The 22,214-nt window shown below is 41.8% G+C and overlaps 1 protein-coding gene across 1 annotated transcript in view; it reads right to left on the bottom strand.

The window, feature by feature from the left end:
* Positions 1-22,214, bottom strand: part of ARHGAP32 (Rho GTPase activating protein 32) — a 3,207,216-nt gene that overhangs the window by 1,803,197 nt on the left and 1,381,805 nt on the right. The window lies entirely within an intron of this gene.

Here is a 22,214-nt window from a genome sequence, read left to right as displayed (position 1 = left end):
GGAGGAATTCCTTCCTATCTATAACCTTGATGAATAATCTTCAGAACCCATTTGTCTGAAACTCTGTTGCCAAAGAGAAAAATGGAGATTCATACTTTCTGGAAGAAAAAAGGGGCCAGGGTGTGAGGGGCTCACAAGGTCTCCTGAATAGTCATTCACACTTGTTGGACTGTCCTTGGTTTTGGGAGGTTTGAGGTTTCTTTTCGGAACCCCCTTGCTGCTACTTCTGAAATGTCTGTTTACCCGTATGTTTTGAGATTGTTTATTTTGTTGTTTGCCAAAACTGGATGAGAAGTTAGAGAAGGTTTACCTCTGAAATGTCGTCCGCCGTGTCTGACGTGCATAATGCCAAAAGTACAGCTGCAAAAAACGACAATGCTGATTCGCCATGTGTTTGAACGGCAAATAAGCGAATGCTTTTTTGCCATTCAAACACATGGATCAAATGCTGGAAATGGCTTTCCAGCAAACCATTTTCGACATTTGAGCCTTCAAAAGTGCTCCGTATTTTGGTAATACGAAGTCGCACAACATGACTATCGCACATACATCCGAAGGTAAACCGTTAGAGAATCCTTTTTAAATTTGGAAAAGGAGGGCTGGAAAATCTTAAAAGAGATTCTCTGGATCAGCTTTCCCCTTGCATCATACTTACTTTTTGATCATCTCTGCAACAAAGGAGGCAAAACTAAATCTCTATCCAAAGGAGAATTTAAAATCTCATTTTTAACATCTGGGAGGTTCAGAGAATACAGCTATGCAAACCTCGTCAAAATGGTACCAGCAGCCATAGCCCTAGGAGGAATATTAACAGTCATGTACACACACTGTAAACAATGTTAGTGACCTGTACAACAGAAAAAGAAAAAAAGAGAGTTATGTACTTACCATAACTTGGAATCTGTGCTATTCAGTCATTATTCATCATGGATGGGTCTTGGATTCCAGCTGACTACTGATCGACAGATCCAGACCTTAAGCTCCTCCATTTCCCATAATCCCCTGATGACCTGTAACCCTCAGATCCCTGATGACCTGCAACCCTCAGATCAAGTTTGCTGGACAAAGGAAAAAGGAGCCTGGACTGCCCAGGATACTATCTCCAGTAAGAAAAAACTCCCTCCAGTTTTACCTGGTACTCAGAAGGAAGAGGGAAGGAGGGTGGGAATGTGAATAATGACATTGGATAGCACAGATTCCAAGTTATGGTAAGTACATAACTCTTTATCTGATGTTATCAGTGTCATTATTCATCACAGATGGGTCAGAGTCCCCAGCTACTATGAACCCAGGGAGGCCTCAGGGAAGGATATGCTGGAGCACAGAGGAACCAAAGGAAGTCCTGTTCCTAGACACCAAATCCAACTTGTAATGTGAAACAAAAGTATGGGAATCGGGGCACAAATTGCATCCAACAAAAGCTTACCCACGAAGGCAGAAGACGTAGCCACAGACCTAGTAGAGTGGGCTTTAACTGGTCTGGATAACTCCAAGTGCTTGCTGTCATAAACATAGGAAATGCAGCCCGCGATCCATCCAGAAATAGTTACTTTAGTGACAGTGAGACCCTTTTTGGTCTAAGAAAAGGCTACAAAAAGCTGGTCAGACTTCCAGAATTCCTCAGTCCTCTTAAGATAGAAGCGTAGCTGCCTATGAACATCTAAACAATTTAAGGTATACTCCCCCTTATTAAAATTAGGGAAGAAAACTGGTAGTTGAATGGATTGGTTGACATTCTCCAAAGCCACCTTTGGAAGGAATAAAGGATTTGTCCTAAGGGATACTCTATCTTTGTGGAAGACCATAAAGCTGGGTTTAATACGGAGAGCCTGCAACTCAGAAACTCTCATGGCCAAAGTAATAGCTACCAAGAAAGCCATCTTCCAAGACAGGAACTTAACATTACAAGACGCAGCCGGTTCAAAGGACTTTTGTGTTAAAGACTGCAACAACAGAGTTAAATCCCATGATGGGGAGGAATCCTTGATAGGAGGTCTAAGAAAGACTCCTTTGAGAAAGGCTTTGCAGAGTTTAGAAGAAAAGGTGGGACCCTCATTCCAATGAAAATTAGAGATGGACGCCAATTGGAGTTTAATCTTGAAAAAGCTAGCACCTTCCTGAAAAAGCAAAGGCAAAACTGCTCTACAATTTGTAGCATGCTACAGGCCACCCTCTCAAACTCGGGAACCCCACACAGCCTTCCTGAAGACACTGGAGGGTATAAATGTATCTTCAAACACCATTATACTGGGTGACTTTAACTACCCAAATATAGACTGGGAACATTACTCAAGCCCCAGCTTTCTAGCCCAAAGGTTCCTGGAGTTCATAAATTCAAATGCCATGGAACAACTAGTCACCATTCCCACAAGAGGAAAAAATATACTAGATCTCATCATCACAAACATGGGGACAAAATGCTCCACACCGGAAGTATATCCCTCATTGGTGAGATCAGATCACAAACTTATCTCACTGGAAATCCACATCCCGCCCCCAACCCAAACAAAAAAGACCACAGTGAAGAACTTCTCTAAAGCAAACTTCACACTATTCAAGACTGGTGTGGTATCCTTCAAGGCCCCCGAGCCAGTGGAAACCACAACCCAAGCTGCGGAAGCCCTTACAAATGCCTTCTACGAACACCTCCAGGACTGCATGGATCAGGCAATCCCTAATAAAACCAAGACTCTTTCCACCAAGGGCAAACGTCCAGTCTGGTGGACCCCAGCCATAAACAAACTTTACAATAAGAGGAGAAAGCTGTTACATGATAGAGCAAAATCCATAAAAGAGAAGACACCCTTGATCATTATTAGTAAAAAAAATACGAGCACTCATAAAATCATCCAAGGCCAAATTTGAGAGAAAAATTGCAATAGATTCAAAAGACAATCATAAGGCCTTCTTCAGCTATGTTAGAAACCTGGGTGGAAACTCCCAGATATGTGCAGAATTAGTCCAAAATGATACAAAAATCACTAAACCCACAGACATTGCCAACATACTGGCAGACAGGTTCAGTGCAAACTTCACCCCCCTCCCCAAAAGGAGAGATAACTATCCCAGCGGAGTGTAGCCTCCCAGACATCTCTAATGCGCAGGTGAAAGCTGCTCTCTCTAAAGCTAAAAACACAGCATCAATGGGACCGTAGGGTGTCCCCGGCTGTGTGCTACACGAACTCAACGAGGAACTAAACCCGCATATAAGGCAGCTGTTTAATCTTAGCCTTACCACAGGATATGTGCCCAAGGAGTGGCGTACGGCAACTGTGGTCCCACTCCACAAAGGCGGAACCTCTACGGACCCTGGAAATTACCGCCCCATAAGTTTAACAAGCCTGGTCTGCAAAGCTATGGAGAGGATCATAATGGAACTCATAAACAAAGACATAGGGGACTTGCAGACATTGGACCCGACCCAGTTTGGCTTTGTCAAGGGCAGATCATGCCTTTTGAACTTGGTCGACTTCTTCGAAACAGTCACCAAGGCCATTGATGAGGGAAAGGCAGTCCATACAGCCTACCTTGACCTTGCAAAAGCTTTCGACACAATACCCCACTCGGGTATTATAGAGAAACTTACCAGCTTAAATGTAAACCCATATGTCACAAGATGGGTTGCAAACTGGCTAAAGGACAGAACCCACAGGGTTAGAGTTGCTGGCGCCATGTCAGACTCCAAGCCGGTCACAAGTGGTGTCCCACAGGGCTCAGTCCTTGGCTCCCTGTTGTTTGGCATCTACTTCTCAGAAGTACAGGCAAACATAGGAGGACTATGGCTGACAAAGTTTGCAGACGACTGCAAACTGGGTGCCATAGTGGAAAGTACATCGGACACAGATATCCTTCAGAGGGGTCTCACGGAAACTGATAACTGGTGCCAGAGCCATGGCCTGAAGTTAAATGCCAAAAAATGTATAGTCATACCCTTCGGGAAAAACAAGGTAACCCCAAGCTACCATATAGGTGGCAATCCATTAAGCACAGAAGAGGTTATCAGGGACCTGGGGACCCAGGTTGACAGTGGCCTTTCTTTTGACACTCACATTGCTAAAGTGGTTAGAAAGACCTTCTACATTGCCCACCTGATCATGAAGGGATTTACATCCCGATCAAGTGAGGTCATTGTTCCCCTGTACTCTTCACTTATCAGACCAATGATCGAGTACAATGCCCCATTCGGGATGTATCTCACCAGACACCTGCAGCAATTGGAGAGACCCCAAAAGTTCCTCACCAAAAGGATAAAGGGACTCCAAAATCTGTCATATGCTGCCAGACTGAAGAAACTCCAGCTCTATTCAGTCGCATACCGCCTGCTCAGAGGTGACCTGTGCCTGACATACAAGGCCATGTCCAACCCGGAATTAATGGACATGCTCCACCTCAAAAAATCCAAATCTACCAGATCCACTAGAGCAAGCGACTTAAACCTTAGCACGGATATAAATAGGACATGCTGGAGGGATAGATTTGTCACCCAGAGACTCCCTATGCTGTGGAATAAAATCCCAGTCCATGTGAGGCAGAGCACCTCGCTGGCTCTGTTCAGCTTCTGCTTCGGGCGCCGCGCGGCAAGAAAGACTGAGGAAAATGGCGTCGGCTGATGCCTTTATACCCGAAGACCAGCAGAGATGACGTCGGGTGAAGTGCGACATCAGCCGAAGCCGGACCCAGACTTTGGAATCCGGCCGACCGAAGGGCTGCCTGACGACAGGACAACCCATTTGTTATGACTGCAGACGCATCCTTGAAGGACATCGTAGGTTTACCCCGGGAATCATCTCTGTGTCACTGCTGGACAGAGGCACAACAAACTAATGGGCACAGTATTTTTTAACATAAGGGGTGGCGTAAGCCACAAAACTTTGGGCTAGGCTTATAAATGCCTTAGGGCAGATAGCCTAGTATAAACCTATGAACCTATGAACCTAAGAAAGTACAGTTTTGTACCTACCATAAATGTAGATGTTCGAGTGCTCATACAGGGAATAGACTCCTCTGCATCAGAGTCTTCGAATGGAGAATAGGTACAATCCTGGTCCTCAGATAGTTCTGAGGTAATAGAAGCTTGATCTGAGGAAGGGTAGTTTTCCTCTAATCTGGGCCTTTTGTCAGAGGGGGGGTGAGAACCCCGATAAGAGTAATCAAATCCTCAGCCATTTTAAGCATCTGTTTTTTAGGCATGGTGCCTTGAGAGGGTGAGGTTTTCATGGCTGTTTTAGACTTAGTGAAGGCTTTAATAGAGAAGGAGGAAGGCCTGAAGACCCCTTGAGAAATGGCAGGTCTGTCTAAATTCTGAGTTTCCCCGCCAGGAGTGGCATCGGTATCTGTAGTAGGAATGGGGGCCGAGGAGCCTGCGACCTCTGGTACTGAAGACTCCGGTAATGCATTGTCATCGGTACTCAGGGGCTGCGTAGGCGCCTCGCTGAGTGCCGGAGAACCGGCAGTCGGCCTTAGAGTGGTATCAGTAGGTGGTGCGGACCTCGTATGTCGGTCCTTATCTTTGCGTTTTTTGCTCAAAACTGGAGTCAGAGTATCCAACGACATAATATAATTAATTTTTTTTGCCAAAAAAGTGAAGGGCGAACTCCGCCTGATGCTTAATAGTGCGTTTGTTGAATCTAGCACAAAAACGGCAGGCCGAGACTTCGTGGTCTGGGCCTAAGCAAATAATACAGTAAGAGTGGAAATCCTTATGCGGTATTTGCTTCTCACATGAAATGCAATTATTAACTTCGTCTGACATCGGTCTGAGGCAAGAAAAGTTTCCCCAATGGGGTACTTAGCTTTCAAGAAGACTTCGGCTGAAATACTTTCGTAAATCTCAGGAGCTGGCCGACCGGCACTTGTGAACTGCTTCTGCTTCGGGCACCGCGCGGCAAGAAAGACTGAAGAAAATGGCGTCAGCTGCCTCATTTATACCCCTGCCGCACTGACGTCAGGGAGGAAGCAACGACAACCGACGCCGGACCTAGACTTTGGAATTCGGCCGACCGAGGACCTGCCTGACGGCAGGATAACCCATCTGTTATGACTGCAGCTGTATGCACGATGAACATCAACACAATGTCAGGAAACGGAGCTGCAAAGGGATCTAAATTTCAATGTCTGGCCCAGATAGAAAATCTCTTCCATTTACTAGAGTACACCTTCTTAGTAGCAGGCTACTGAGAAGATATTTTTAACCGGAGAAGGAAGTCTGGACTGAGAAAGGACTACTGGAACTGGAGAAATCAAGTGGTTAGATGAAGGGTTTGTAGGTTGGGAAGAGGAAGCCCCCACGGATGGAAAATGAGATCCAAGAAGGGATCCAATATCCTGGGAGGAAATTTCAGATGAGACTGAAGAAGGGAGAATCATATGTGTGTGTTACTACCTGCAGTAGGTAATTAAGTGATTAGCAGCAATAAGATCAACTAAAGCTATAGCTATAGCTGCTGGGTCATGTTTCAGAACACTGTATAAAACTTAAAAGACTGAGGAACTTTACACATCCCATCTGTCTTTTTAGGGCCAGTTGGCGGACTATCAGGAAAAATGCAGGCAGTAACTCACATCCTCTAAAGTAGAAAGAGATGGAGGAATGAGTACAGGTTCTGGAAATTCCTTCAGTAACAACCCATAGTATTTTCTAAAGGAATGAGACACCTCAATGCTCTCCCATTGAAAACACTGGCACATTCTAGCAACAGTCACTGAGAATGAGAAAATCCCACAGTGCAAATCTGAAATGAAGCTAGAAGTCTAAACCATAAATCTGAGGAGAAAACCCTGTACTTGTTCAGAATCTTGAATCTCTTCAGGAAAAGATGAATCTCTCTTTACCAGAAACTACTTCATAAGAAGGAATATTAACCTTAATTAAACTCTAAGCCAGACTCAGTAACCTACTCCTGTCTATCTCTCTCAAGTAACCCTGATTTTCAAGGGCATCTCTGATTTTGACGCAAAATTTAGCTCCATCCCTCTTAATCCCTCTTATAACTTGGGGGGTTTTGAAGAAAGGGTGGTGAATTATACTTGACAAAGATTAGACCTACATACTACTTTTACTTTGGAAAGTGTACATTCATTCACAATCTTATTCTGTCAACGTCTCAAATTAATCATACTAATATTTTAAACATGTCCTGATTGTTGCAAATTATTTCTGGATTTGTCCCCAATTCACAGACAGCTATGCTCCTAAGGAGATTTGAGGAGGAGTAGACACATGCTTAGTTTTCGGTTTCTTTTTGACAGGAAAAATGGGGCCAACCATGTTACTAATGGCAGCAGTATCTTCCCCTAGGGATAGGCACGCCATTCTAACACAACAGGTAAGTCTTCCCTGTTCCCTGTCCCAAGAATGACAACAGCGGCTCTCCCTTGCCCACTGAGGAACCCTAACAACCACCAATGACATGGCTAACCCCCTATCTATAGTGGCTGTAGGTGCTACATCAGATGAAACCAGTGTAAAAAGAGTAGTAGTCTGAGATTCAACCAATGGCCACAGCAGAGTCACTCACCTGTAGCTGAGGCAATTTGATAACCTGTTCTGGTTGCAAAGGCTGTGCACTTAATTTTCTTTTTGTTGCTGGAAGAAGGACAAATCTCAGGACTGGTAGTTTGTTCCATGCTCAAGTTGAAAATGATGCCTTTTTCCCAGGGGAAGACGAGCAGTAAATGTCAGCAAAAACTAAAAGTCTTTAAAAGACACTCTCCTCGCAGAAAAACACAGTAAAAAGTATTTTAAAACATTTTGCTAGCTCCAAAAATGAAAATCCCAAACTCTCCACAGAAAAAAGTTTTTCAGCAATGTTAAACAATTTTTAAACTGACCTGAAAAAAGCACTCTCATTTAACAGTGTAAAACAGTCTCGTATCAGTCCCTTAAAATAAACTCTCAACTTTAAAACAACTTTCCTGAAGAGGAAAGAGATAAAGCGCAGGCAATTATTTGAAAATGACAGGTTTTCCCCAAAGGGAACATATCTGCACAGCAAAGGAAAGTACAGTTGTGTACCTACCATAAATGTAGATGTTCAAGTGTATTCACTGTTGCAGTCATTACACTTGGGTTATCCTGCTGGCAGGCGACCCGCAGTCGGCCCGAGTTCCAAAGTCTAGGTCCGGCATCGGTTGCTGTCGCTTCTTCCCTGACGTCAGTGCGCCAGGGGTATAAAAGATGCAACAGACGCCATTTTCTTCAGTTTTTCTTGCCCCAGATGTCAGGTGCCCCCAAAAAGGAAAGGTTGGAAAAAATTATGTCAAAAAAGCATGTAGCAAAATAACATTTCCTTCATCTACAAGCAAATACACCACATAGGTTGTAGAGAGTTGAGAAGTACATAAAAGGACCCAGCAATGAGAAAGGTGGATGGTGGGTGGGTAACCTGGACTGCAACAGTGAATACACTCGAACATCTACATTTATGGTAGGTACACAACTGTACTATGTTCATCGTGTTGCACTGTTGCAGTCATTACACTTGGGTTGAATCCCAAAGTTGAGGTTGGGTGGCTGGGCCTAAATAGGATTAGGAGAGGCTACCAGGCCCTGCAGAATTGCACTGGCAAAGCCTGCTCTGGATTTAGAGTAGAGAGGTAAGTGGTAGTGCTTAGTGAAAGTGTGCACTGAACTCCAGGTTGCAGCTTCTAAAATGTCTTTGGTTGGTACTCCTCTGAGAAAGGCTGCTGAAGTGGCTGCTACTCTGGTAGAATGTGGCTTTATGCCCTTAGTCACTGATTTGCCATGTTGTGCATAGCAGAAGCGATTGCAGTGTCCTATCCATTTTGAAATTGTCTGGTTTGAGATAGGCTTTCCTTGTGTCCCTGCAGCATAAGCTACAAACAGTTGCTCAGTTCTTCTGAAAGCTTTAGTTTTGTCCAAGTAGAATCATAGCTGTCTGTGTACATCCAAAGTGTGCAGAAGTCTCTCCCCTTTATTCTGGGGATTTGGATAGAAAGTTGGCAAATGAATGATTTGGTTAAGAGCCACACTGGACACCACCTTTGGCATAAATGTTGGGTTTGTCCTTAGAGAGACCCTGTCCTGATGAAAACTGATGAAAGGTTCCACTGCCATTAATGCCTGTAACTCTGAGGCTCTTCTTGCTAAAGTTACTACTAGGAGCACAGCAGTTTTCCACGATAAGAATTTTATATCAGCTGTGTTGGCTGGCTCAAAAGGAGGCAGTGTGAGCTTTTCTAACACAAAATTGAGGTCCCAAGTAGGTACTGGTGCTCTCCTTGGGGGTCTTATGTTTCTTGCCCCTCTGAGGTACTGCCTTAGTAGTGGATGTGAAAAAATAGGAGGTTCCGTATTGTAATGAGCTAAATGGCAGAGGCATGGATTTTAATAGATGAAAAGGATAGGCCTTTGTCCAGCATCTCAGTTAGGTATTGTAAAATCTGAAGTATATTTGAAACAAGCGGTTCGAGTCCTTATGCCTGGTTCCAAGCACAGAATATCTTCCATTTTTCTGCATAAGATTTCCTAGTGCTGGGCCTCCTGGCTTCTAAAATGACATCCATAACACCTTTAGAGAGAGGTGTGGTCTGAGTGGCTAAATTATCTGCCATGCAGTCAGATTTAAGGTTCTGAGCTGACTGCGTAGAATCTGATTGTTTTGTTGAGTCAAAAGATGAGGAATTTGAGGAAAAGGCCAGGCTGATCCTCGAGACACGCTCTTTAGGATTGGGTACCAGTGCTGGCGTGGCCAGTCTGGGGCAATCAGGATCATTTTTGGCTTCTCTTGTCTGACTTTTAGGAGTACCTTGGGAAGAAGGGGCAGTGGAGGGAAGGCATAAACTGTCAGGGTTTTCCAGCTGAATGAAAGAGTATCCACTTTCCATGCTTGTGAGTGATAAGTTCTTGTGCAGAATTTCTGTAGCTGGCAGTTGTGAGGGGGAGGCAAAAAGATCTATGTCCGGGGTCCCCATTTCCTTGTTATCATGCTGAAGACCTATGGATTTAGTTTCCATTCGTGCGGATCCATGAGATTTCTGGTTAGTTCGTCTGCCAGTGTATTTTTCTTTCCTGGCAGGAATTGTGCCTGCAGATGTACTTGATAGGTCAGTGCTGTGCTCCACAGACTCATGGCTTGCCTGCAGAGGGGGTAGGAATGTGTGCCCCCTTGCTTGTTTATGTACCACATAAGTGTGGTGTTGTCCGTCTTTAGTAATAGTTGTCCTGAATGTAGTAGATCCTTGAAGGCTGTCAGGGCATTCTGTACAGCTAGCATCTCTTTTTGATTGATGTGAAGATGCATTTGTTCCTTGGGCCATGTGCCCTGAATACATTTTCCTGCCATATGTGCCCCCCAGGCATAATCCGATGCATCCGTTGTTATTGTCTGCCTGGCAGTGGGTAAGGTGAAGGGTTGTCCCTTGTTGTGGTGAAAGGCCGTGGACCACCATCGAAACTCCTGTTGTAGACAGGGAATTATAGTTACTATTGCTTCCAGGCTGTGGCAATGCTGAGTCCAAACACTTTTTAGATACCATTGTAGTTTCCTCATATGCAGTCTTGCATATGGAATTAGTAGAATGCAGGAAGCCATGAAGCTCAGGGCTTGCAGAATTTTTCTTGCAGGGAGCTGGGTCTTTGTTGCCATCATTTGAAAGTAATGAGTCACTTGCCTTTGTCTGGCGTGAGATAAGCCACCAGGGCAGTTGTACTTAAGCTTGCACCCAGGAATATTATCTCTTGAGAGGGCACTAGTTTTGATTTCTTTTCGTTTACTGTGTACCCTAGGCAAATTAATAATCTTTTTAAAACGCCAAATGCTTTAGAAGAATGTCCTTGCTCTCTGCTTGAATAAGGCAGTCGTCCAAGTAGGGATATATCTGAATTCCTCTGTTTGCAAAATGCAATTACTGGTGCCAGGCATTTTGTGAAGACCCTGGGCGCAGTAGATAAGCCAAAGGGCAGTGCAGAGAATTGGTAATGCATTGAGCCAGCTATGAATCTGAGGTATCTTCTGCAAGATTGTCTGACTGGGACATGCAGGTATGCCTCTTTGAGGTCCAAAGTAACTAGCCAAGCCTTCTTGCCCAGCATGGGTAGAAGTTGCTGCAGTGTTAACATTATGAATTTTGGAAAATCCAGGAAAGTATTTAGGATTGGCAAGTCCAGTATTGGTCTCCAGGCTTTGTCCTTTCTGGGAACCAGGAAGAGTCTTGAGTAAAATCCTTGTCCCTGTTCTTGCTGTGGTACTCTGAGTAGCTCCCATGTCCATGGGAGCAGCAATTTCCTTTTGTGCCTCTGCCCATTGGTTTTGTGGCAGGTCCGGCATATCTTTTGATTTTGGAAGAGTGTGAAAGTGGAACCTGTAACCCTGTGAAACTATATTCAGTACCCATTTGTCCTGGGTGATTATGTGCCAATTTTGTGCGAAAAGTGCTAGCTTTCCCCCTAAGGGTGCTGCCAAAAAGTGCTTGGCCTTTGTACAGGAAAGTCATTGGGACTGTTTCCTATAAGGTTGGGATTTGTCTTCTCCTCATTTGGGGGCAGAAGCACCCTATTGTTTAGGTCTGTAGGAGCGTTGTGGCTGAGATCTGCCTCTTGGGCATCTGTATCTGCCCCTTTGTGGCCTGTCTGACACTTGAAAGGACCAATTTTTTGAAGGCCAGTTTCTACTAAACCTAGGTGGTTGAACCTGTAAGAAATCCTTTACTGTCTGCATAGATTTTGCTTTATCCTCCATTTTCTTTAACACCTCTTCTGCCTTAACACCAAACAAAATATGCTGTAATGGAGCATCCAATAATTTTACTTTAACATGTTCAGGTAAACTTTGTTCTTTCAACCAAGCATGCATTCGAATGACAGAGCCCGTAACTGCGGCTCTGCAAGAAGCCTCTAATGAATCAAAACCACATTGCAGAGTATGTTTTCCCACTTGTTCAGCTGCATGCAATAATTCCTGCATTTCCTTATTGTCAGGATTCTCTGAATTTGTAAGCATTTTCTGTTTTAACAAAGACATGAGGTACTGTTGATATTTAAACATGTGAAACTGGCAGTTTAAAGCCCTTACAGCTAAAGTAGCAGAGGTGTAAACTTTTTTTCCCCCATCTATCCAGAGCTCTTGAATCCCTATTAGAGGGAACAGGGTTTTTAGCACTGGAAGTCTTAACCCCTTTGGGACCCTGAGACATTGTTTCAGGGTCAGCAGCAGGGTTTTTATAAAGAAATTTATGAGAGTCAGGGACCCTGCAATACCTGTCTGGTTTGACTGGTGCAGGAGGCAAAGAATCAGGAGAAAGACTGGATTCAGAGAAAACATCATCAACTATATCAAGCACAGGGGGGATATCCAGGGGCCTGTGCTGAGGCAGTAAAAGAAAATCTCTGAGCCTTTTCTTGGATTCTGAATAATCCTGGCTCTCCCAGTGGAAATGTTCCCTCATGGTGTGCAGAGTTTCCCCAAAAGAGTAATCCTCAGGTGGAGAGGCTGAAGGTACAGATTCTTCAGCATCAGAGTCCTCATAGGGAGGAAGAGAATAGCCCTGATCTGAAGAGGAATCAGAGGAAATAGAAACCTGGTCAGAGGAATCAGTCACAGTGTCTTGCCTAGGCCTTTTATCAGGAGGGGGATGGAAACCCCTGATCAAAGTAATTAAGTCTTCGGCCATTTTAAGCATCTGTTTCTTTGGCATGGTTGACTGTCCAGGAGAATGCTGTACTTGTTTCTTTGTCTTTAATGGTGTCTTTGACTGTACTTTGGCTGCTGCAGAGGATTTAATAATAAGCTGTGAAGGCCTGAAAACACCCTCAGAAGCCGATGCCTGCTCAGCGGCTCCAGACCCATCTGAGGGAATATTTTCCGTAGGCCCAATACCTTGAGTATCCAGAGGCCTAGCTGTCTCCATGTGGGAGTCGGATACGGCCTGTGGCTCTGAGGTAGCGGGTGTCAGGGGCTGAGAAAGCACTTCACTGAGAACCGGAGAACGGCCTAGAAGAGGCTTCGTCGTCAGTTTTGGACCTCGGATGCCTGTCCTTTTCCTTGTCTGCGTTTTTTATGAATTCCGGTCGTCGGTTGTTCCGACGGCATTATATAGTTAAACCTTCGGCCAAAGTAATGCAATGCAAAATCAAACTGACGTTTAATAATGCGTTTGTTGAATGTAGCACAAAATCGACTAGTAACGTCGTGGTCAGGGCCTAGGCAAGGAATACAGTAAGAGTGAAAGTCCTTATGAGGTATTTTCTTCCCACAAGAAATACAATTGTTAACTTTTACTGACATCGGTCTAGAGCAAGAAAAAGTTTCCCCAACGGGGTACTTAGCTTTATTGAAGACTTTGGTTCTGAAACTGTATTTCAAAAATCTCAGGAGTCGGCCGTCCAGCACTTGCGAACTGCTTCTGCTTCGGGCACTGCGCGGCAAGAAAGACTTTAGAAAATGGCGTCGGTTGCATCTTTTATACCCCTGGCGCACTGACGTCAGGGAAGAAGCGACAGCAACCGACGCCGGACCTAGACTTTGGAACTCGGGCCGACTGTGGGTCGCCTGCCAGCAGGATAACCCAAGTGTAATGACTGCAACAGTGAAACACGATGAACATCAGCACAAGCCAACCATCGATACTCGAACCTCTAAAGCCTTGGAGGTGTGTACTCTTCGGTGGAAGTAATGCTCTGGATGGCTTGGAGTCCAAACTTGTACTTTAATTAGCTCAGCTTGAGCTGCCTGACAGTTTGGGTGCATTGGAAGGTGTCCTGAAGCTTTGAACACTAGCCAGTTGTTATATCCTTGGCAAGATATAACCCCATATAGCTAAGGCTAGTGCAGATGTGATTAATACGATGAAGATCTTTATTTGACAAAAAAATAGCTTACTGGTTTGGGAATATATGGATTAAAGAAGAAATTTTTCCAGGGATGAGTTTTACCTTAATCATGGAGAAAACAGAATAGTGAGACAAGATGGAAAGTATTAAGTAAAAAATTTAGAGACAGAAATGGTAATTTGACTAGAGATACTAACCTCTAAACAGCATACATGTTTGTGTGTAATGGTTTCAAATGCCAAAAGTTTAAATAAAATGGATGAGTGCCCTTATTAATAAAAAAGAGATAGATAATTAGCATTATCAGTGAAACATGGTTTAATTCAGTTCTTACACACTCCTTGAAATTCCAAGGTACAAATCCTTTCACAATACTGGGAATATACAAAAAGGTAGAGGACTATCAATTTACTTAAATACAGTCTTAGAGGGCATTTGAGTTAAGTGCCCAAAAAGACAGAATTTCAATAGACATCAAGTGAGGATACAAGACACTCAAAAGTTGGGTGTTACAGTCTTCCATCTCAATCTAGTTACGAGTTGGAGAACCTTAAAAACTCAATTAAAGATACATCTTTTTTAATAGGGGAGATTTAAATCTCACTGGCATTGATAGCTTTTGTTTCAATTGCCCCTTAATATTGAAACGATGGTGCTATCTGAACACAGTTAAATGCAATTCAATATGCCTTAAGTCCAACGAAAAGTGTAATATAATAGATCTAGTCTTAGCAGCAAGAAGAGCAGCAGCTGAAGTAAATGTTACAGAACCTTTGTGCAATTCTGATCATTGTGCAGTTAAGTGCATTTCTTATTATGAAATTCAAGAAAAAGAAAAATATATTGAGATTTTTTTTAATAGTACAAACTTCTCAGCCATCAATATTTATCTAAAGAACTGGAGTTGAATAGAACAGTTCTTAGGCAACAGTATTCAGGAAATGTGAGGCATTTTCTATAGAAAGATCTAAAGTACTACAGAAATTTTTATTTCAATGAAACAGGTGGTTAAGGGACAGAAACCTAGAAAATCTCCTTGGTTGAATACACAGGTGAGACACTTGCTCAATAAGAAAAAAATATGTTGGCAGAACACATGAAGGAATCCAAGTAAAATTAACCAAAAGATATACAGAAAAATGGTTGCAACAGTAAGAAAAGAAACTAGGCAAGCCAGAACAGCATACAAGGTAGGAACACATTTTAGATCAGAAATCCTCAATTATGTGAATGAATGTAAGAAAGGTTGTTATGAGGACTTCCCTAGATGGAAAAGTTATTTCGGATTTATCTGAGATGGTTGAAATGGAAACCTTTCTTCTTCTAACAACTTTCTTAGATGTTAACAATAAACAAAATGCCCCACTGTTCATGGAGAATGGGCTGCAGAGGTTTTACATAAAATTCAACAGTACTCCCCCCTCAGGTATAGATGAGACTAATGGATTCTTCCTGAAGGGTATTAAGGTAGTAATACTGGAATCATTAACCTACTTATTCCAAACTAGTTCAAGATTTGGGCATATCCCTTCTTATCGGAAATGTGCTATTACTATTCCAATACATAAAGACTGGCCTTCAGAGTGCATAATTTTAGGCCATTCAGTCTAATTAGCTAAAGTGGCAAAACATTTGAATGTCTTATACTAGGAATACTGATAGAATCAGAACTGCAAGGTTACTGTACTACGCATCAGCATGGCTTTACTTCTGTAAGATCCACCATTATTGATTTAGTTTTTTGCGCAGAAATAGTAAGGACCTTAGATGAAAATTTCTGTTGATTTAGCTAAGGTCTTTGATTCTATTCCTCACAACTCTATTTTGAAATCTTTGTCACAATGGAAATTCAACAAATGTGGGGTTAGGTGGACTGCTAATTTGCTGGATAACAGGAAGGCCTAAATTTGTATTCGTGAAGGTCATATACTTATGGGAAGTTTTCTCCTAGAATTCAAATGTTAGGTAGAAAGATTTGCAAATGACAAAATTACAGGTATAGTTAAGACTGATAGGGGACCATCAGGAATTACAAAGTTGTTACGATAATTTATGTGAATGGGCTCAGAGTAATGGAGTTTCATTTAAGTTTGCTAAAACTAAAGTTACTCATTTTGGAAGAACAAATATTAACTATCCATATGGAAAGTAGGTGGAGATTTTGAGAGTTTGTGATCAATATGTGGACCTCACAATTTTCTAGCAATATAAATACGGTCTTGAAATTATGTTATGCTATGTGCACGATATTTAGGGTGATGCTCAGCTGGGATGAGAACATACCAATAATAATTTACAAAATCATATTAAGACCTGTAATGGAGTACAGGAGTGAGTTTAATACATATTCTAAACTACAAATAAATAAGAAATGATACAAAGACTTTCTACTAGGAGAATCGATAGCATGAGGGATACCAGTTATCAGGAAAGATTGAAAATGCTGAAACAATACAGATGAATAGAGGTGATTTGGTAGGGTAAATAAATGTTTAAAACTGAGAAGTGTAATACTTTGAGGATGAACAGTTGTTATCAATGGAAAAGTTGCTAGCAACAACTTGGTTAAGCTACGCAAAATTCTAAACTAGGAACATTTTTTCACTTCAGATTGGGGAGATAATATAATAAACTGACCTTAAAAATCAGGTAGTAACAAAATCTTGAAAGTTTAAAAAAGTGTGTGGACTTAAGGTTCGGTAATATGGTATACCATACTAGGGCTGATTGGAGCAAGATCTCTAGTGATCTCATCTGAGGACCTTGGCTTAAAAATATGTTTCAACACTTTTTCTTCTTTACTCTGCAGGGTAGGAATGTGGTCTGATTTAGTACCACTTCCTGACTACTTCGGTTGTTAAGGACTATACTGTTTTTGTAGCACACCATTGAAGGTGCTCTGTAAATAATGGTATGCAATTCTGAGATGATTCTAACTCAGATGGTGGCTACCAAGAACAAAGTTTTCCAGGGAAGGAACTTCAGTGTGTCTGAAGGTGAAATCTTTAGAAAGAGATGAATATGTTTTCCCCAAAACAAAATTAAAAATTCCAGAAAGGTGGCAACAGTTTTCTTGTTGGCCTCACTTTAGAAAAAGGCTTTACAGAAACGTCTGCTGTCAATTGCAGTTCCAATGCAAAACATTATCCTTCACCTCCTCTACTATAGCCTGGTTCAGAAGCTACTTGTCTGACAGGCAACAATCAGTCCAGTGGAAAGGAACTCTGTCTACACAACTTCCAGCCACCATAGGTGTCCCACAGGCCTCTATACTGGGCCCGCTGTTGTTCTCTATTTTCACAAATAACCTCAAATGCTCTACACAACATGCCACACTCATACAATATGCAGATGATTCAACTCTGATCTGCTCCACCTCATCTCCCACCACCCTACGTACACTCACTTAAGATACCTTTATCTCAGTAGAAAAATGGATATCTGGGATCCAACTAATTCTAAATCCCAAAAAGACAAAACTGCTACTATTTACCCCTAATAGATCAAAAAAAACCCTCTCCTTTACCATAACCTCTAATGACGGCACCACCATCTCCCCTTCTAACCACACCAAACTTCTGGGCATTGAAATAGACAATAATCTCCACTTTGATGTTCACATCTCACATACCATAAAACTAGTACACAAAAAACTAGGCTCCCTATACAGGCATAAGTCCTTTCTCTCACAAAAAGCAAGAGTCACTCTTGCACAAAGCCACCTCCTCTCAACTCTATTATACACAGCACCAATCTTTACCCAAATCAAACAATGTGACCTAGACAAACTAGAATCATGCTACAATAAAATAGCCAAGTTTGCTACTAACTCAACCTACAGAACCCATCACTGTGCTGCACTAAAAGAACTAAAATGGCTTGAGCTACCACAGCTACTTAACTATCACCAGCTGGGCACAGCCTACAATATTCTCAAATATCCTGAAAAAAAACCCTCACTATCCAACCTACTTACTATCTATACTACAAACCGATACCTAAGATCCAGTGAAAAATCTCTCCTCTCCATCACCAAGGCTAACAATAATGCAGGGAAAGCGCTCTACTCCCACACCATTGCCAGAAATTGGAACTCTCTTCCCCTATCTGTGTCCACTGCCCCCTCCACATCCATATTCAAAAACTCCCTCAAATCGCACCTTCTTAGTACATGGTTATGCCCTTGTATCACATAACCCTACCCATACTACTATTAACTCCCCAAATTCCTCTCTGATCACATGCTGGAGCTCTGATCCCCTGTAGGCTTGGTCATCTGAAAGGGTACTTTCAACCGTAGAATCTTACTTGATATATTTTCTTTTCTTACCAAAGTATGACTGACATTGTCTTTTTACCTATGTTCTATATCTTTTACCTGGAGTGTTTTTTTATTAATTCTTGTTCTATTACTATGCTCAGCATACATGATGTAACCTGTTTTGTGTATTATGCTGGATGTACTGTATTTGTATAACTTGATGTAGGAGCTTTTCTCCCCGGGCCTCCGCTGAAAATGGACCTGGTCCAGTCGGAATTTCCCGGTTAACAAATGTAAAATAAAATAAATAAATAAATAAATAAATAAATGTACCTTCACAAATGCATACAAAATTCATTTTCAAATAAAATGGAAAGATAAAGGAAGAGCTTGCTGAACTGTGACTTTTTTGATGAATGTCATAGGATTTAAACCAAGATAAAAATCTGATCCACTTTAATAAGTAATATTTGCGAATAGTAGTAGGTCTCCTGTCCTTTTGAGAATCCTAAGGACCTCTAGAGGACATGGCTGCTACAGTAGAATCCAGGTTCTATCTTCCAGCCAGCAAGATGTACATATTTTAGGTTTGAAGGCACCAATGTCATTTGTTATTGCAACAGAAAGTTTCAAAATATAGGCAAAGATGGGGGGGGGGGGCTTCTGCTCAATTCCTTCAGCAAGGAGAGCCAGGTTTGTCCCAATCACACAAAAGAAAATGGAATCAAGTTGGATTTCTCCTGCACAGTTTTCCTCAATACCACGGATGAACTACTAGTTAAGCAAAGAGGCAAGCAAGTCCAAGACCAGAATGAATTTATAAAAGACACTGAGGCTCAGTCTTCACTCAAGAGAACCAACGATGAGCCTGCTGAGATAACTTATTAAAGCATTCTGCTGTTGGAATGTATTCTGCATAGAAATTAATGATATGCTTTGAAGTTAAATCTCAACTACCATGGTTAGCCTGCACAGTAAGTCAGATGGAGTATTCCATTACATGACATACTGTAACAGCCTAGTATCAATCACTACTTTTAGGACTCTTACTTGTAAGACCATCCTGAAGAGCTGTAGCACCAAATGTGATGCACATTTGCTTAATGTTGACTTACCCAGCTTTGCCTTTGTTCTAAGGACCACACACCTTCAGGAAACCCGTGTACGTTTCCTTAAACCATATTAGAGACATTTAAAGTTAAAATCTGGTTCCCTTTGGGTTTGACAAAGGATGTTCTTGGAATAGACCTTACCTGCACTATCCACTGATGAAATTCCTTATGAATGGAGTGGATGAGATGGATTACACCTCAGGGAATGCAGCTGCTAGCACTACATATTACGCACATTCCACTTCAGTTCTCTCAAGTGTAACCTTGTCAAACAGTCCACAAAAACTGAGAAAGGCACTTAACCTAGAGCCTTCAGTACAGTCCTCAATAGTCAATGTTGGTGGGTATGATGGAACATAATGTGGAAAAAAAATGGCTACTACTATCCAATCTTTTCGGAGTTACACCCTGCAGTTCCTTGTGTGTGGATGAATCATATGAATCACTGGGTATGTGAGACAGCATGGCTGGACGTCTTAAGTTGAGTGACATCTGTATTTTGGTAAAGCAATGGATAGTGTAGTTTAACTTCCCCTGGGATTTTACCTGAAACAAGCATTCAACCAGTTATGGATAAAGATGCATTCCCTATAGCTAGAGGTGAGCAAAAGCTAGTGCTAAGCATTTTGTAAATAAAATGGAAGCAGTGCTACACTCAAAGGACAAGACAATGAAGCAGAAAAGTCTTGAATCTGACAGGAACCAGTGGAAATTTCTGCCTACCTTAAATATGGGAGTATGCACAAGCTCAAGGATTTAGTTGTCAAGCTTATGATTTAATGCCTTTAAGAAGCCAGAATGGCCATAACCCCATATACACACACATACACACATTATATATATATATATATATATATATATATATATATACACACATACACACATGTGGGCACACACACAAATGTGTATGTGTGTGTGCGATATCTGTGTAATAAACAAACACACTGTTGGCAAGTGCCACTTAGTCAACGTTAACACACTGCAAAACTTTGAGAAGTTGTCCTGAACTGTGTTCTTTCTCTTGCCAACTGGCTAATCAATGGTAGAAGGGCATTTATTGTGGTAGTTACTTGATCCACTCACCCCAATGTTGGTATTCCTCTTTTACAATGAAATTTGACTCTACCAAGCAAGATGCATTTTGTAATGATCTTTCTCTTTAATATGAAAGTCAAAGATCTTTAATCTGAAAGCTTAGATTTTATCCCATCCATACTATTTGATTAATTTTTTTGGTGGTCCATGGCATATGCACTATTCTTCGCCAATACTATGATTCAAAGGTGTCAATTTCCTTCCTGCCCATAGGATGGTGCTGAAAATTTCTTAAGTGCTTATCACGTCATTAATCCAAGCATGCTGAAGTTGCTTACTGTGTGTCTCCCGCTTCTCCATCAAGAATAATCTTTTTTTCCCCAGTTGCTGCTATCTTCATTTTCTTTTCATGTTACTGAGGACAGGATGGGAAACTTAAAGCTATTCAATAAGCCCAGCTATCACATTACCTTGTCTAACAGAAGTTTGGCTAGCTCTAAGACTCTCAACCTTCTGAAAAAACTTGAGCAACAAAGTAGTACCAAAACAGGAAGAAAAGAATGCGGCTTGGACATGCAATCAATGTTAAGGTGAAGGGGTAAGGAGTACCCCCCCCCAATAAGATCAGAGAGAAGAGGGGATGGAAAGAGGGTCTACAGTCTGCAGCAGTGACCACAGTGTAGCAGATACAACTACAAGTCAACACAACTGTAGTACATTGTTTGTATAAGTCACTGTCATCACTTAGGTTCACAGGTACTTAATAGGCTACTGATCTTTAAGGATCCTAGGAGGACTAACCAAGCATTCACATAGTGGTTTTTAGCCCCCATATTTTGTGGGAAAAAAAACTCACACACAAAGAAGGTTATGAGACTAGGACTTTCAAGACGGCTGCATAGTGAGTAACAGCTTAATTCTAGCTCTCCCAGTGTGAAAACTGGAACTTAGCAGAGAAGGCCACTAGACTTGTGTTTGTGTGTAAATTTCAGTAACTGACTAGTAAATGTACTGTGTGGATGGCAGAAAAAAAGAAATACAGATGACCTAGAAAAAAATCAGCTATAAAAAGTGAGGAAGAAACTTGAGAAAAGTTGTGTAGCTGTTCAGCAAAAAGCAATGCAACCTCCAGACATGTATTCCAGTAACCTACAGAAAGATACAATACAAATGCACACAGACCTGATTAAAATAAAGGAAATGCCGATGGAGTATATCAACACAAACAACAAAAGTCTGGAAAAAATGGAAGCAGCTTTAAACAAATATTCAGATGAGGTGATAGAGCTGCAAAAATCAGTGGTTGACATGAAGAAAAGGCTGACTGAATATGACACTGCTCAGGAAGAGATGTTTAAAAAAAAAAATATCAGAATTAGAGAACAGAGCGCATAGGGAAAAAAAAACAGAGATTTTCAGCTATACCAGAGAAGTTGGAAGAAACAGACTGCATTAATTTTATGAAAGCAGAAATAAGCAAATGGACTGGTATTCCATAGCAGTTGTCAGTTGAAAGGGCACATCGTGTGTATGCTCCAAACCTGACTATGAGAAAACAACCAAGACTTTTAATAGTAAAGATATAATCCTACCAGCAGAAGTTGTTGATTGTGACAAAACTGCGGCAAAAGGACAAAGTACTAAAATTGGGAGACAACAGTGTGTTTGCAGAGAATCATTACTCATTGCACACCAGGCAGAAGAGAAGCAAATTTATTCCACTGTTCAGGGAATATGCAGGTGTGAGATTCAAACTGCTATACCCAGCTGTCTTCAATGTATTCTTCCCTGGGGGGACAAAATTATTTTTTTTGATAAAGTACATGGTAAGGAGGAAATACAAAAGTTTGTCTAACAAAAAGTCAGTTATGAAACAGAAACAGATTCTGCTCCTTGCTCTTCTGGTAAAAAAGACCATAGAGAGATTGTACCTATAAAACTTTTAATGTGAAGGAAGGGAACACAAGAGTTGACCAAAAGAATTGACAGTACGTTGGAAATAAAGCAAAGACAGGAT

The sequence above is a fragment of the Protopterus annectens genome, chromosome 8.part0 (assembly GCF_019279795.1).
Source record: "Protopterus annectens isolate FY-2018-M chromosome 8.part0, PAN1.0, whole genome shotgun sequence".
NCBI classification, from domain to species: domain Eukaryota; kingdom Metazoa; phylum Chordata; order Ceratodontiformes; family Protopteridae; genus Protopterus; species Protopterus annectens.
The sequence above is the reverse complement of the archived record's forward strand: the minus strand, read 5'-3'. Positions and strand labels throughout refer to the sequence as shown.